Source organism: Poecilia reticulata, chromosome 12, assembly GCF_904066995.2.
Source record: "Poecilia reticulata chromosome 12, P_reticulata-male-v2, whole genome shotgun sequence".
In the NCBI taxonomy this organism is placed as follows: Eukaryota; Metazoa; Chordata; class Actinopteri; order Cyprinodontiformes; family Poeciliidae; genus Poecilia; species Poecilia reticulata.
Window position 1 is genome coordinate 13,680,481 of NC_088841.1, and position 14,027 is coordinate 13,694,507.

The window sequence follows — 14,027 nt, forward strand, 5'->3', positions numbered from 1 at the left end:
CATTGTAATGAAAAAACAGGACTATGGTTCGAGATAACAAAGGATCTAATTAGTGCTTGAGAGGAACCTACAATTAACCAATTAGAAACAAGGAACGCGAACTAGTGCTATTGATGTCAAGCATTATAACATTGCGCTATGAGAAATTGTGCCTTTTAATATTTTTAATGTGGAAAAAAAAGCATCCAATCAATAGCTGAATATAATTCCTGAAAATTCTTAAGCTTGTTTATAAATAAAAAAAAATGCATGAAACATTAATTATGTTTGGTTTCCATTCAGAAACAACATTTCTCTTTAGTAAAGCCATCTCTAATGTGGCCTTTAACAACATCTGATGAAAACATTGAATTACCTTGTTTGTTTGTTTTTTCACACAAACTAGTTAATTGAAAAATACAAGCTGTTTTAATAAAACTTTTAGAAACTGTTATAAAAAACTGATAGTCTGCAGAGTAATTTACTACATATGAATATTTGCAGAATTTCAAAATATTAAACTGCTGCCTAGATCTTGTAATATCCTACTATCAGTCTTTACCTCAAAGTAAAGGTTTAAATCATCTTGTTAACATAATTTGTAAAAGTTGTGAAGAAAGAAGGCATTTGGCTATACCTAATTCTAATTGAAAACAATCTGGGCACCCTCAATGCTTTAGGATATCCTAGCATGCTAGCTGAGACTGTTTAACTGATAGTTAAAATTGTGTAGTCATGTACACACAAACCAGACACTGATGGAGATGTTTACTGTGGTGGTGTTCAGTGTTGCTTAGCTGTTATTGGAAGTCATCTTTAATGGCTTAAATCCTACACCCCTGTGGTGCTCAAATCACTGCAATTTGAGAAATATCTAAATTACACAGCTTACCACGTGGCTATAAAAGGCCTTGTTAAAAGAATGAGCTCAAATGCAACCAACCAAAACAGAAGTATGCCAAAATGAATGATGTTATGGAAGGAAGGAAGGAAAATCTGCCTTCTAATAATAGCACACCAATACAGCAACAAGTCTCCTTAAAGCCCAAAAGCACCTCTCTCTGAATAAGACACATGACCTAAAATGGGTAATACTAAAACCAAACATTGTTCTTTTTTATATCAAATGGTAGATGTGCACATGCAGTTAAAAAAAAGGTGGTGGAAACATTGAAATTGGGTGTTTTTCTAAGGGTTGAGACTTTATCAGATTCCTACTTAAACTACCCAACTTTTGGAAATTAAAGAAGCCGAGTTAATACTTTGTACAAAATATTTTTGTTGCAAATCTTTTAAAAGTATGTCCCTGCCAGATTATATTTTTCTATGCATCGTGCCAAAATAGCTCAAGTCCAGTCAGAATGCAATGACTGCATCTGTCAACATCTATTCAAAAATAGTTGCTTTGTTGTTCTCTAACAAACAGTTGAGGCCTTCATAAAATAGCTATGTCTACTAATTAGGTGAGTTCTGACGTTAATTGGCTACATAAGGTTTCATTTGCAGTTGTTCAAGTAAATCAGCCTACTTCATATGTAAATGTTATGCTGTCTATCTCACAGAATCACAATCCATTATATTTTGTGGATGGAACGTGATAAAATAAGAAAACGTTTAAGGGATATGAATACTTTCGCAACTACTGTAATTCATCTGTTTCTGATCTGGACAATTTAAAGAAAAAAGACATAAATTAAAAGTTGTTTTAAAGCAACGCAAAGTTGAAAGTAGATTTAAAATGCATAACACAATGAAAGCATCATTTGAGAACAGTGCAGTTCAATGATTGCCTTTTGCTAATTATCTTTTTCAGAAGGCAGACTGATTAAATGAAATCAAATGAAAATAAAATTTGATTGTTTTTTTACTGAAAGTATTCACCAAAACAGGGTGAGGTGCTTTTGAGTCTGACAAGAAATTTGATATTAAACAACTTTTCAGAATTGAGGAAAAAAAATCATTTTGAGTTTTTTTATAGTTCAAACAACTGGCCATTTATCTCTGAAACAGAAAAAGGGCAGCTTGTAGTATCACTGCTGTGAATTTTTACAATACTTCACCTTTGTGCTAAAGTAACTGAACATTAAAAGTATATTTCCTTTTTTCTGGGCAGATACAGCAATTTGAGAAAAATATGTAGTTTATTTAGCTGCACTTAAATAAACTATTGTGAGTATAACATATTAATGTCAGCTTAAAAAGAAAGCTTGATCATTAAAATGTAAAATCTTCTTTTCTTCACTTGGCCTAGATTTTACAGGAACCCGTCCAAAAATCTCTAAATAAAAATATGTCGCTTCATGAAGACAACGTGATCCAAGAAGGCTTTAAAATGGAAAATTCTGGCCCTCATTACTGGTAGACAAAGATTCTGCACTTTATTTCCATTTCTACTTTCACATTTTGTACTACTTTACAGTAGTACAACGGGGTGGCTAAGTTAAACTGAGATGGGGAAAAAAAGAGACAACACCCCTTTAATATTTAGGTGTTGTTGGGATGTAGAGATGAAGACAGCAGGAACATAGGGAAAAAAGGAGGATTTTTATTAACAGAACTCATTAGACTGGAAACATCATGGTGTGGACTACGGATACACCAACATCAATATTTGGGCTAGAATCTGACATAGATATTGCTATTATGGATGTTAGCGATATCGCATATAAGTTACTACACTTCGGTATTTTAGAAAAAAAAAATTACCACCACGCTGACATCACTACTTATTCTCTGCTTCAGTTAAAGTGATTAGTTAGAGTGATTGTCACTGTCATAACAAACAAACACCACGCGACCAACCTCCTCCCCAGTTCTAACGTCAGCCCAGTTTTACATATTGGTCTGGATGCTACACTGGTAAGTAAATGAACAGTTGGGGGAACGGCTGTTTAAGATCAGAAAACTGAGACTCTGAAGTAAAAGAATAACACTGGAAACCAAAAAACAAAATGAAATATAAGAAGCTGCAACCAAAATTATCCTACCACTATCATATTCCAACAGACTACAACAGGTTGACATGAATGTAAATATTCACTGGAATGAAAATGGTCAACGTAAGTAATGCAAGTCAAATCCTCAAACGAGATGCATGTACGTGTTTTAATCTAAAGGATGGGTGTATTTTTCTCTCTGCACTCACAGTAAACCACATAGATGAGGCGAAAAACCTGCAGAGCTATCTGACCCTTCTTTATTCATGCAGAACAGCTAATGATTACCATAGAGGCAATGAGAACAATAAGCACAGCATAGCTAATAACATTTACAAAAAAAGAAAAAAACCCTCTCTTTAAAATAGAGCTTTTTGGGCAAATTTTTTAAAGTACAGAACATTTCTCTTTATTAACACCTCTGTAGAATACCTACAGGAAGATTCAGTGATCTGAGAGAGGTTGCTTTGCTCAGACCAAAGCAATAACTAATCATCTATGATTATTTATTTAGAGTCTATTGTTAGTTTATTAAATATTTAGCATGCTGGGCTTGTGTACTGGAGCTACAGAAATTAAGATACAAGTGTGAGAAGTTCATGGTGCATATAAACAGATTGAGGAATAACTTTAATCATGCATGAATAAATCACTAAAAAACAAAATGAGGATGTTTTTGTGATGACCTTTAGTTTGAAAAAACGTTTTCAACTGGATTTTTTTCCCCCGCACTTTCCACTAAATTCTGCTGTTTTATTGTCATTGAGCGTTCTAAAGTTATGACTAACATTAATATTTCAATATTCTGGTATGCTTCACTGTACTCTACAAAATATAATTGACGATACTTGTGGCATGTTGCGAGTCGGCACTGCTCAGATGGTTGGACGTGCCTTTTCTCCCCAAAAAAGCTATAAGAGGACTTTCAAAACCCCCTAATTCAACAAAATGTCACAAGTTAAAACAGAATTAAGTGCAAGGTTCACAGTGAAAAAAATCAAAGCCATCCCACTCATTATCGTTCAAGTGAATTTTGATTTCAACACAACTGTTTTTCTTATAATTGTGTGACCTAAAAGCTGGTAGACGATCTTTCTGAAACACCATGTGTCGCTTCACAACAATTAATGCAGCTTCATCCTAAAGTCATGGCCAAAAAAGAAGTCGTAAAAACTACACAAGCATAAACAGTTTCAAATGAGCCTGAAGCTTAAGTTCCTCCAAGATTTGCACCACCTTATGTTGTTCTGTATGTACTGATTTACATGTACATACACACGTTTTATCTGGAAATCGCAATTTGTAAGTTGTGTTGGTTTAACATTGAATTCACTGCTTCATCTTTTGTTCTATAATGCTAAGCCTCAATAGGCAGGTATTAGGGGAAAAAAAAGTTGACAATATGACTTAAAAATAAAATCTCATAACCAATCTGATTTCCAATTTTAATCAACTTTTTTTCTGTTCTAAAAAGAAATTACAAATGTTAGAAAATATTTTCAAAACCTTAATCATCCCTTCTGGGAGTTGACCTGAATTCAAAGTCTAACTAAATACAAGCTGTAAAACATGCTTGTAAAAACAAGATGGCAGACCCTGGGTGGGCTGAGATCACTCTAAGTTATGGGAGCCGAAAGGCTACTCTGGTGAAAAACAATCCTGCTTTTCTTAAATTTTATCTTTATGAACAACAAATTTGATTAATTGATTAATTGCCCAGTTCTGTCAACAACCTTATTAGTAATTACCCTTGCTTCTTATTAATAGTTATGCATTGTCAAACCAAACTTGTTGCAAGAGTAATTTGTTTATTTGAAAATGATATTTAAGTAGGTATTTAACTCGCTTTTCACATGTAACATTTTAATTTTAGGCCCCATCCACACAGAGACATTTTAGGTGTGTCTGCAGACGTTTTTTGCCATTTAGGCTTTGCATCCGCATTGATTTGGTTTCTCGGTAGACCAGAAATGATCATTTTTGAAATGATCATTGTCCGAACGTGAACAAATTCCAAAACGCCAGTTTCATGTTTCTACGTGGCCATCCAAGTCACATCTTTTCTTAAGTCATGTCTTTTTTAAACGATGACGTTAATACTTCATATCTCTCTATCCAACTTGTGCCTGACATGATGCTATTTGGTGCTTTTTTTTGGTCGTTCTCTGAAAGTGCTACAGCGCCACCAAATGGCCTGGCATACCGACTACAGCAGCCTGTTCTGTGGATGCACTTTTTTTCTTAATCGTTTACAAAATAAACTGTGCTCGTTACTGTGTACAGGGCCTTAAGCGTTGCCCTTTTGCTAACTGCAACTGAAAAATATTCATAATGAATTTTGCTCTTGCCACTTATTATACTTAATGTTTTCAAGTATGTGAAGGCTTGAAAGCATCGGCCTACATACATTTTACAAATAAATTGAGTTACTTAAGTAAGCTCAATTTATTTGTAATCATGTAATACAATGATTTAACAGTGAAGCATGTTAATCTGGTGGGACTGCCCCATATGTGGTTGTAATAGTTGATTTTCAACAGAAGACAACCCAATAGCAATACAAGCCACAAAACTTCCTCTGTGCATTTCAACACTGCAAAAAACATTTAAATCCAATCTGAAACAACGTGTGGGCAGACCTCTCAAAAGTCTTCTGGGTCAACTGCAAAATGAGCTGCACTTTTATCATTTACAGAGTGGCGCCAGATTTTACGTCTTGGTGACATAATACATTAAAACATTAGTTCAACATTCTCCCACTCAGTCATGTGGAAAAGTGTTTTCTTAAGATGGTGTTCCACTTTGAGATCCTTCAGTTTCCACTGATGCATACCTCATATGTAGCTGTTTTCCATTTAGTCGGGATTACAGTGCGTCCGGAAAGTATTTACAGCACTTCACTTTTTCAGCATTTTAATTTACAGCTTTATTCAAGTTAATCTCTTTCTTCAAAATTCCACTTCTATAACATTTTTTTTGTTTTGTTTTTAAAAGTAAAAACAGATTTGATGAGCAAAACCAAGGACTGTTCAGATCGTGGTCAAATCAAACCAGTGAAAGGGAGTCCAGGCAAAACTCAGGAATTAAATATTGCTGAGGCAGGGATCATAGCATGCTTATGAAAATACTTCAATGCAAAATCTAGTTTCATCTTAAAGCAGTATGAGTAAGTCAGCAAAGTTGAACTCAAGTAAACTATGTCCTTCAAAGGCAAAAGAGAATGAGGCCTTTATTAGCCCGCAATTGAATGATTTATTCAAAATATCTAAAGAACTGTAAAGGAAAAGAGCACTGACTGTACTATAAAGACACGGACATTAATCTGAGTTTACAATTTCATTATAAGAAAACAGACTTTTAAAAAATATCTTCAGACTACAAAGGTATGTAACTAGAACCTTATGCATAAACTGTTGTGTTATTTAGCCTGGAATCAGGCTACATTTTGGCTAAAAATATAGACTCATCTTGTTTGCACAAGATGAGTCTAAATTTAAATTGGAGAAAGAAACACAGTTGCAGCAAAACTGTTTGGTCATTAATGCTGGAATATTACTGGGAACTTATTTACTATTTAAAAAAAATAGTAAACCTTATATTTATGAAAACTAAACTTTTTTGAAAATACTAACAGGACAGCACACAGATGTGAATTATTGCCAGGGTAGGTGATTCAATCAGTAAAACAAAAATGGCAAAAAACAGAGACATGAGGTTTTGCACTGTAGCTAAAAAAGGTTAACCTGCTAAATGTCACAAACTAAAAAAAAATGAGTGGGTTTCCACAACAAAGTGAGCAAGTTTTATGAATGACATACACATAGATTCTGAATGCAAAATGAGGAAAACCACTAAAAACAGCAAATACCACATTCTTCATTTACGGGTATGTATATCTGTAGAAATGTTTATGTTTCATTTAAAACATGTGCTTGTTGCAAGAGTAACAAACCAACCAAGGCACAAAAAATATTAAATTAAGGTAAAAAGCAAAGCTTTTCTCTATGGGTTACTTTTCTAAATTTAGCTTAAATAAATTTCTGATTCTGCCTTTGAACTGAAAAGTCTTCTGGATCAGGTTCTCAGGTTCTCCTGGAAATACAATCACTCTAAACTTACTCTATTTCCTGGATATAAAACCTGTTTTATATCCAAATTTAAAATTTTAAGACCCCCTAAGCTGTTCTTCCTCCCTTTAAAGGGCCTCTGCTGCTCAACTGTCTCCCTAAACCATAACTGTCTGTTGAGAGCAAGTCTAGCTATTTGATTTAATTAAATGTCCAACCTTCCTCTCTTATGCAGCTACAGAGTTTTTGAAGTTTTTCATTCTGGCATTAGTAGACACAATAATGGGTAATCCTTTGAGTTATGTTTTTTTAATGCTTGAATGATTTAAGGTCAAGTACAAACACAAAGCTAAAGAAGCAGTCAAGATCCAACGGACCATAAGATATTGCAGATAACTATTGCTTATGACCACTAAAAAAAATTAGGACTAAAAAAATCCTAAATCTATCTAAATATATCAACAACACAAAGCAAAATGTCATGCTTCTTGTACTTGAACAAAAGCATCCCAGTTAACCCAGTGCCACATTCCTTCTCAGATGGTTTCATTTAAATTACTGTTTGGGGCCCAGAAAGGCAAAATTGTTCATTAAAGAACAAAAAGGGAAAGACCAAAGAAACTTCCTAATTAAATTGAAAACAGATTGACCACCGGTACTATTTTTTTCTTTCTGGTCACTCTTGTCATTAATCATTTCAAAGCTCTCCACATAAATTGGTTAACTCTAAGGTACAGAATGGCTTATAGGTAGGAAAGTACTTAGAATGTTCTATTTAATTCATTGAAACAGTAAAATAGTGCAAGCATGTTGCTACATAAATATTATGTTGGCATATATCATTACCCTTTACTGCAGCCGCAGAACTCTTTTGTGTTTAGTACATATTATGGTTATTAAGAATGTTGAAAGCAATGTCTGACAAACTCTGTGTAGGGGTTGTGCAAAAAAACGTAATTATTTTGTCCAATGCTCGTAGTTATTTATGAGTACTTTTTAAGGTTAAAAAAATCAAACAAACAAAGCATTTAATTTTCTTTTAAAATCCTGCATTTATTTGTTCTGTCCAAGTGCAGTGATGTGTGGAGCAAGATCTCTTACCATGATGAGCAATAAACATACCCAGAACTCCTGGAGGAACATAGTCATAAATTATAAAAGTGCCTGGATTTTAAACGTAGTATATGCTAAATCGCATCAAATAATTTTGATCATAAAATTCAAAAAGTCTGATAGAATTTTTTTTATTGATTTTTTTTCCTTAGAAAGCCTAAAACTGAGCAAACATTCACTTATCAATACTGAAAAGGTTTTTGATTTGTTCTCTTAATGAATATGACCTGTGGGAGGAACTATGCAACACATTTTCCTGGGGCTAAATAATAAAGATATTTTTTTTAATCTTTCCTTTGTCACTTGAAATCACGATAAATAATGCCAAGGACGCTTTCCTTTCAGAAAACGTTCACTCCCCTTCTCACCCATGCAACCTTTTTCGAGTACCATTTTTAATGCAGGCTCTAAATTAGTATATAAAATGTTGGATGTGGCTTGTTTTCCTCTAATTAAAGCCAAAATGCAAAATTTGCCATCTGGCCTATGTTTTCTTACAGTCTGAGGCGGCCTGTGTACCGTAGCCTACAGCAGGATGGCAAGAGAAAATCTAAACCAGATGCACATCGGCTTCATGCCTCTTCCTGTATATCGTGATAGGTTATAAACCGACATACAAAAACTCAAAATTGTGAAGATGAAAGATCTGATTATTGGTTTTGCAAATCTACATTTACAAAGTAACATGTTCAGATCAAAACATGTATGTGTGCTAGAGTAAATCTCCGGAGTAAAGGCAAGAATTCAACTAAACACTGCTGCTGCTGACGGTGAAGGAAGCAAAATATTACCTCACCTGGGATAAATACGAATTCATGCCACACTTTTAAGATTTTTATTCCTCAGCATGTTTGTTTTAAAACAATATATTCTTGTCTTTCATTTCTCAACACACTACTTTGTGTTGGTCTGTCCCATAAAATCCTACCAATACATGTTGGAGTTCATGGATGCAATGTGACAAAATGTGAAAATGTTCATGTTGTTTAGTGTGCATTTTAAAAACAAAAGACAAAATCAATGTCGACATAGACATCTGAGTGTGTTTATGTCGTTACATTCAGATTCGCAAAACCTCATTTTCACATATCTGTGCACGTTTACTTCGGTATTAATATCATGTGGTAAATTTTTCTTGGGCTACAACATAATAAGGTTACACGTATGAAAAACATCTCTAGGACAGGACTCTGCTTCAAATTCAGTGCAAAGTACTCAGCCTATATTTGGGCAATACTAAGCGAGTTTCTGCACAATAATTCTGTTAATCAATCACTGTGTTTTTAAATTGCTGAGGTTTTCTCATTTTTACAAAATTGCATTGCTTGACCTAAAGTCCCAAAGCTCTGCATGTTTAACAGGCTGGAAAAAAAAAGATTCCAAATATAAAATACAAATTTGCTTAACGCTCATAAAAATGTTTCCACTCTGGAGGGATTAAAATAGGAATCAGCAAAAACAGGGGAAAAAGGAGAGAGGAGGGAGGGGTGGCAGAGGGGGAGGGGGGGGGGTCACTTCAATCACTGCTTTGACTGCATGTTTATATTATCCAGAGCAGAGTGAGTGACTAGGAGCTGGACTTCACCAAAACCTGCTTCACACTAATGCCTGCATTTTCCATTTCTTTAATCAAATGCAAAGTTCTCTGTCCTCTGTAGTAAATATATTCCGAGATGGTGTATGACCAACGATTTCAAAAAGCAATAATGCAAAGAAATGGATAAACTCCGCCACCGCTGTCTCTCGCTTTCACACATACATATACACACATGGGATGTTCTGGAAAAAGAAACTGTGTCGTCTAGTAAAATTCCATCAGCATACACTCAAAAAACCCATAAAAACCTTTTCAATCTATATGTTAATGCCACGAATTAAAATTTAATAACAAGAGATATTGAAAAGCAGTGTTGAATTATACAAAAATAAATCCTGAAAGATCAGGCCCCTAAAATTAGAAATTCAGGGCTGCATCCGGACTGCTGCTAAACCCTTGTAGGCTGGCAGATTAAATTTTTGATGAAAATCAAAATTACACTGCGCGCTGACGCAGCCGCAGCAAACCTGGCACTATTGTGATTTATGGATTCATTAAACCCGCGGGAGTTTTTCCCCCCTCCTCTTTTCACTCAAAGAAATGAGATTTGCTTTGGTGAAAATTTGTATTTTCAGAAAAGCTACTCAGGCTCTGCTCTACCTCTAGAAATGGCTGAGGGAAAAAAAAAAAAAAAAAAAGCTTGTGTGTATATAACCACAGCACGTAAACAGGCCTAATTTTCATTGCTGCAGCAACTGAACATCCATATGCATTATTCATGAAAGCAATAAGGTTCATTTTTACAAAGGAAGAAAAAAAATGTGCGGAATGTACAGAATTTTTTAATGCAGTACTCCCCGCCCTTAAAAACCTATCCCCTGAGACTAATTTAACTGAAGCCATTTTTCAGACATTTCCAACATGCCACTATGGAAATAAACAGAACATTCGGCTTAACAGTATGCATGATTTTTTTTCCCCACATATTTAAGAATAAATCTGGAATCATGCATTTGCTAAAAAGAAAAACACAAACTCTTTTTTGTTGTTGTTTTCCTGAAACAGACACCTGATCCATCTGCACCAACTTTATGACAATGTGAGCAGCAACTATGTTTCAAAACCTCTACCCTGAGGCCAGTGATTTAATCTTCCACCATCTTGTGTTTCTCAGAGACCAAAGAGAAGTTTTACCTCTTCATCTAAACTAGTGACTTCACTGATCCCAGTCTAAGCTCGGCTTTTCCTCATATAAGTATCAACAAGCAGGAATGCTGTTTACCTTTCAACTTAAAGGTGCATTTTTAAGTGAAGAATGTTAAGATTTCCATTTAAAAAAGGCATAACTTACAAAAAGACCTGTAAGAGTTGCAGAACACCAGCCCTTGAGGACTGGGATTGCCCACCAATATTCTAAACGGACTTTAATTTTATATTGTTTCTAAACCACACGTCCTCTAAGGCGCTTTTCCACTAGACCGCCTCCAACCGGTTCGGTCCCGATCCGCCAGATTAATTTTCCTTATTTTCCATTAGCAGATCTGGTCCAGCTCTGCGTGGCTGTTTTAAGATTTTCACACCTGCTTCAGGGGTAGTACTAGCCGAGTACTGCGTCGAAGCAATCTGATTGACAGCTGGCTGCATCCGTTGACTGGCTCGCACGGCAAACTCAAAACTATAGTTTAGCTATACACCGCCGACATGCTGTCTGTTGTCAGAGAATTGCTCAGTACGGAGAAGCGTAAATATGAGTTTAAACAAGAGCAGCGCTAGGAACACATGCTTTAAGTTTTGGAGAGGTACGACAGTGATTTAGCAAACCTGCTAACAGCTTGTCTATATGAAGAACGGGCAGCAATAAAGAAAAGACAAAAACTGAAGCTGTGGTCAACTGTAGTTTTTGTGTGATTATTGGTTTATATCTTTACCTGAATCCAAAAGGTTTCAAATTTCAAAAAATAAAATAAAGTGCCAGAATATACATATATTTGTATTGCAAAATAATCTGCGTCTTCAGCAATGAATTTCTATAAGACAAAATTAAATATCTAGGTTTATTTGAGTCCATCAGAACCACAACCTTCTCCATTGATGACTGTCGCTGTAAACATCAGAAAAGTCTTAACCACAGCTGCTGCTGCTCATGGCCCGCCCTCTGTACTGAGGAACAGACCGTATAATGGAAAAGCTCACTACCTGGGATAGAACCAAACCGCACATTAACTGGTTAGTGCGCGATTTCCCAGTGGAAAAGCCCTTTTAGATCTTCTCAACCAGCGCGCTTGAAAATTCTCAATCAAACGTGCATAAAACTTTTACATGAATCTGAATATGCTGCATTTATTTTGAAGAAGACATCTTTTCTACTAGTGTTTTCAGGAAATGATTGGGTCCTCACTAAGAGCTGTCTGTCTGGTTCTTTTTGGTAAAATACAATAACTGTCCAGCACTGTTCTATACTTTTACCTATAGAAAACGCATTGGATTATTCTCTGCAAATGATTGTGATGCCACAAATAACAGCAGAAGAGACTAGGGCAGCACGATACTAGAAAATATTACGAGTGATAAAAGCTGTGATGACTATATCAGTTACAATATACGCCCGTTTTCATCCATCCCCTCTTTTCCCATTGGTGCTTCAATCACACACGAGACCCTTAGCTTACTGGGCAATGCAACCTGTATCTGGTGTGAGCATCTGCTGTTGTCACACTACCTAATTTTAAATTAATGTAAAAAAAAAAAAGAAAAAAAATGAAGTTCCTCAGACTTAAAATATATTAGCTGACAATTACTGCATTCAAAACAGTCCTTTGCGATATTGTAGTTGACATGGTGGTATATTTGTGTCATGCACTCATTACTGGTATGGGAATTAAAAAGAGGTGTGACGACAATACAAGCAACAACAACTACCAACATATTTCCTTACTTTTTTTTTTTTGCTTGTTTGATCATTTTGCCATTGCAATCATTTTGGTTATTTACATTAATTGCTAAAGAAAGAGCACCCAAAGACTCCACATTTGCAACACCCAATGAAGTACTGAACTCAACTTTGGGAATCCCTGTAATAGTACATCATCCTCCTAATTTTATTATAATAACTTCTGTGTAGATTCATATGCCTTAGAGTTAAGCTAGCCCAACTGATATCATAATACAGATAGTTTACTAACTATCAAAACTCTTGGTTTTCTCTTATGCATCTAAACTTTAATTCACCAAAGTTGACTTGGTTTTATTCTCAAGAGTTTAATGACCTACTGTTTGTTTTCATAAGCATACGTCACATAAACATTCTTATCACTAACTCTATTGAACTCATGAATGACAGTGGTTGCCTCTTTGCAGTTCCATAGTCAAACAAGAACTCTTGCATTTTGATTAGACTTTTAAAGCAAAGGTCAGAATTTACACTCAGATTTTGCATACCGACCATACATTTTCCCCCACAAGCTCTCGGAACTGAATGAATAAAGATTTTTGAAGGTCAGCATTAAAATCACCCACAGAAAAAAAAAATGGCCTCTTGCAGTTTCCCCCCTCACATTAAAATAAAAAGCAAGCCGTGCAAGATGGGAAAACTGTTTGGCGTCTGCAGGATTAATATAAACAGTACAGGCACTGGTTGTGATTGTTTTTCCTGCCCTCAAATTATGCTGACATGTTCCTTTCTTCTTCCAGTGCTATAAAGTTCACTTCAGATACATTTTTCCCCTGTCTACACAGCGTCAATCTTTGCAAATAAATTCCATTGGCACGAAATGCAAATATTACAGACTTATAACTGAGCAAGCAGTTATGGTTTTCTACTTGTAGATGCCAAAGATTTGAAAGATTAGGAAGCTTTCAAGATTAGGAAATTCATATGAAAATACCTGAAAGGGCTAAAATTATACATTTGTTTCACACAAAAAATGAAAGCATTACAAAACATCATAATAATATTATTCAACAATAATAATATTATTTCATAATAATAATGAAATGTAAAATTGATTATTGTTAATAAGTCGCACAACCAGTCTCGTTACATTTTCTAATTTTCTAAAAAAAAAAAAAAGACTACCTACAGGTGGCGCCACTGGCGCATTGATTTTTAAACCCTATATTTCTTTAAAAACACATTTCGAAACTGTTTTTTTTTTTTTTTTTAAATCAGGACGCTTTCGTCTTCTTCTCATTTATCCACGACGAACGATGAGACATCAAAACACACAGCGGTAGTAGCAGTAGTGCTGTTTGACGGCAAGAAAAGGCAACTCTAGAGCTCTGCTCAAATTTGCAGGAAAATTCACAAAACATGGCTGCAGGAGGTTTTTGTGTTTCAGATTGTTCCTCCCCTCATCGTCCTTCATGTTGCCACTCTCGCCTGGTCCGGCTTGCTCC

The 14,027-nt window shown here is 35.2% G+C and overlaps 1 protein-coding gene across 14 annotated transcripts in view; it reads right to left on the minus strand.

The window, feature by feature from the left end:
• znf618 (zinc finger protein 618) overlaps positions 1-14,027 on the minus strand; it is a 46,817-nt gene that overhangs the window by 31,826 nt on the left and 964 nt on the right. The gene's annotated exons all lie outside the window — the stretch shown is intronic.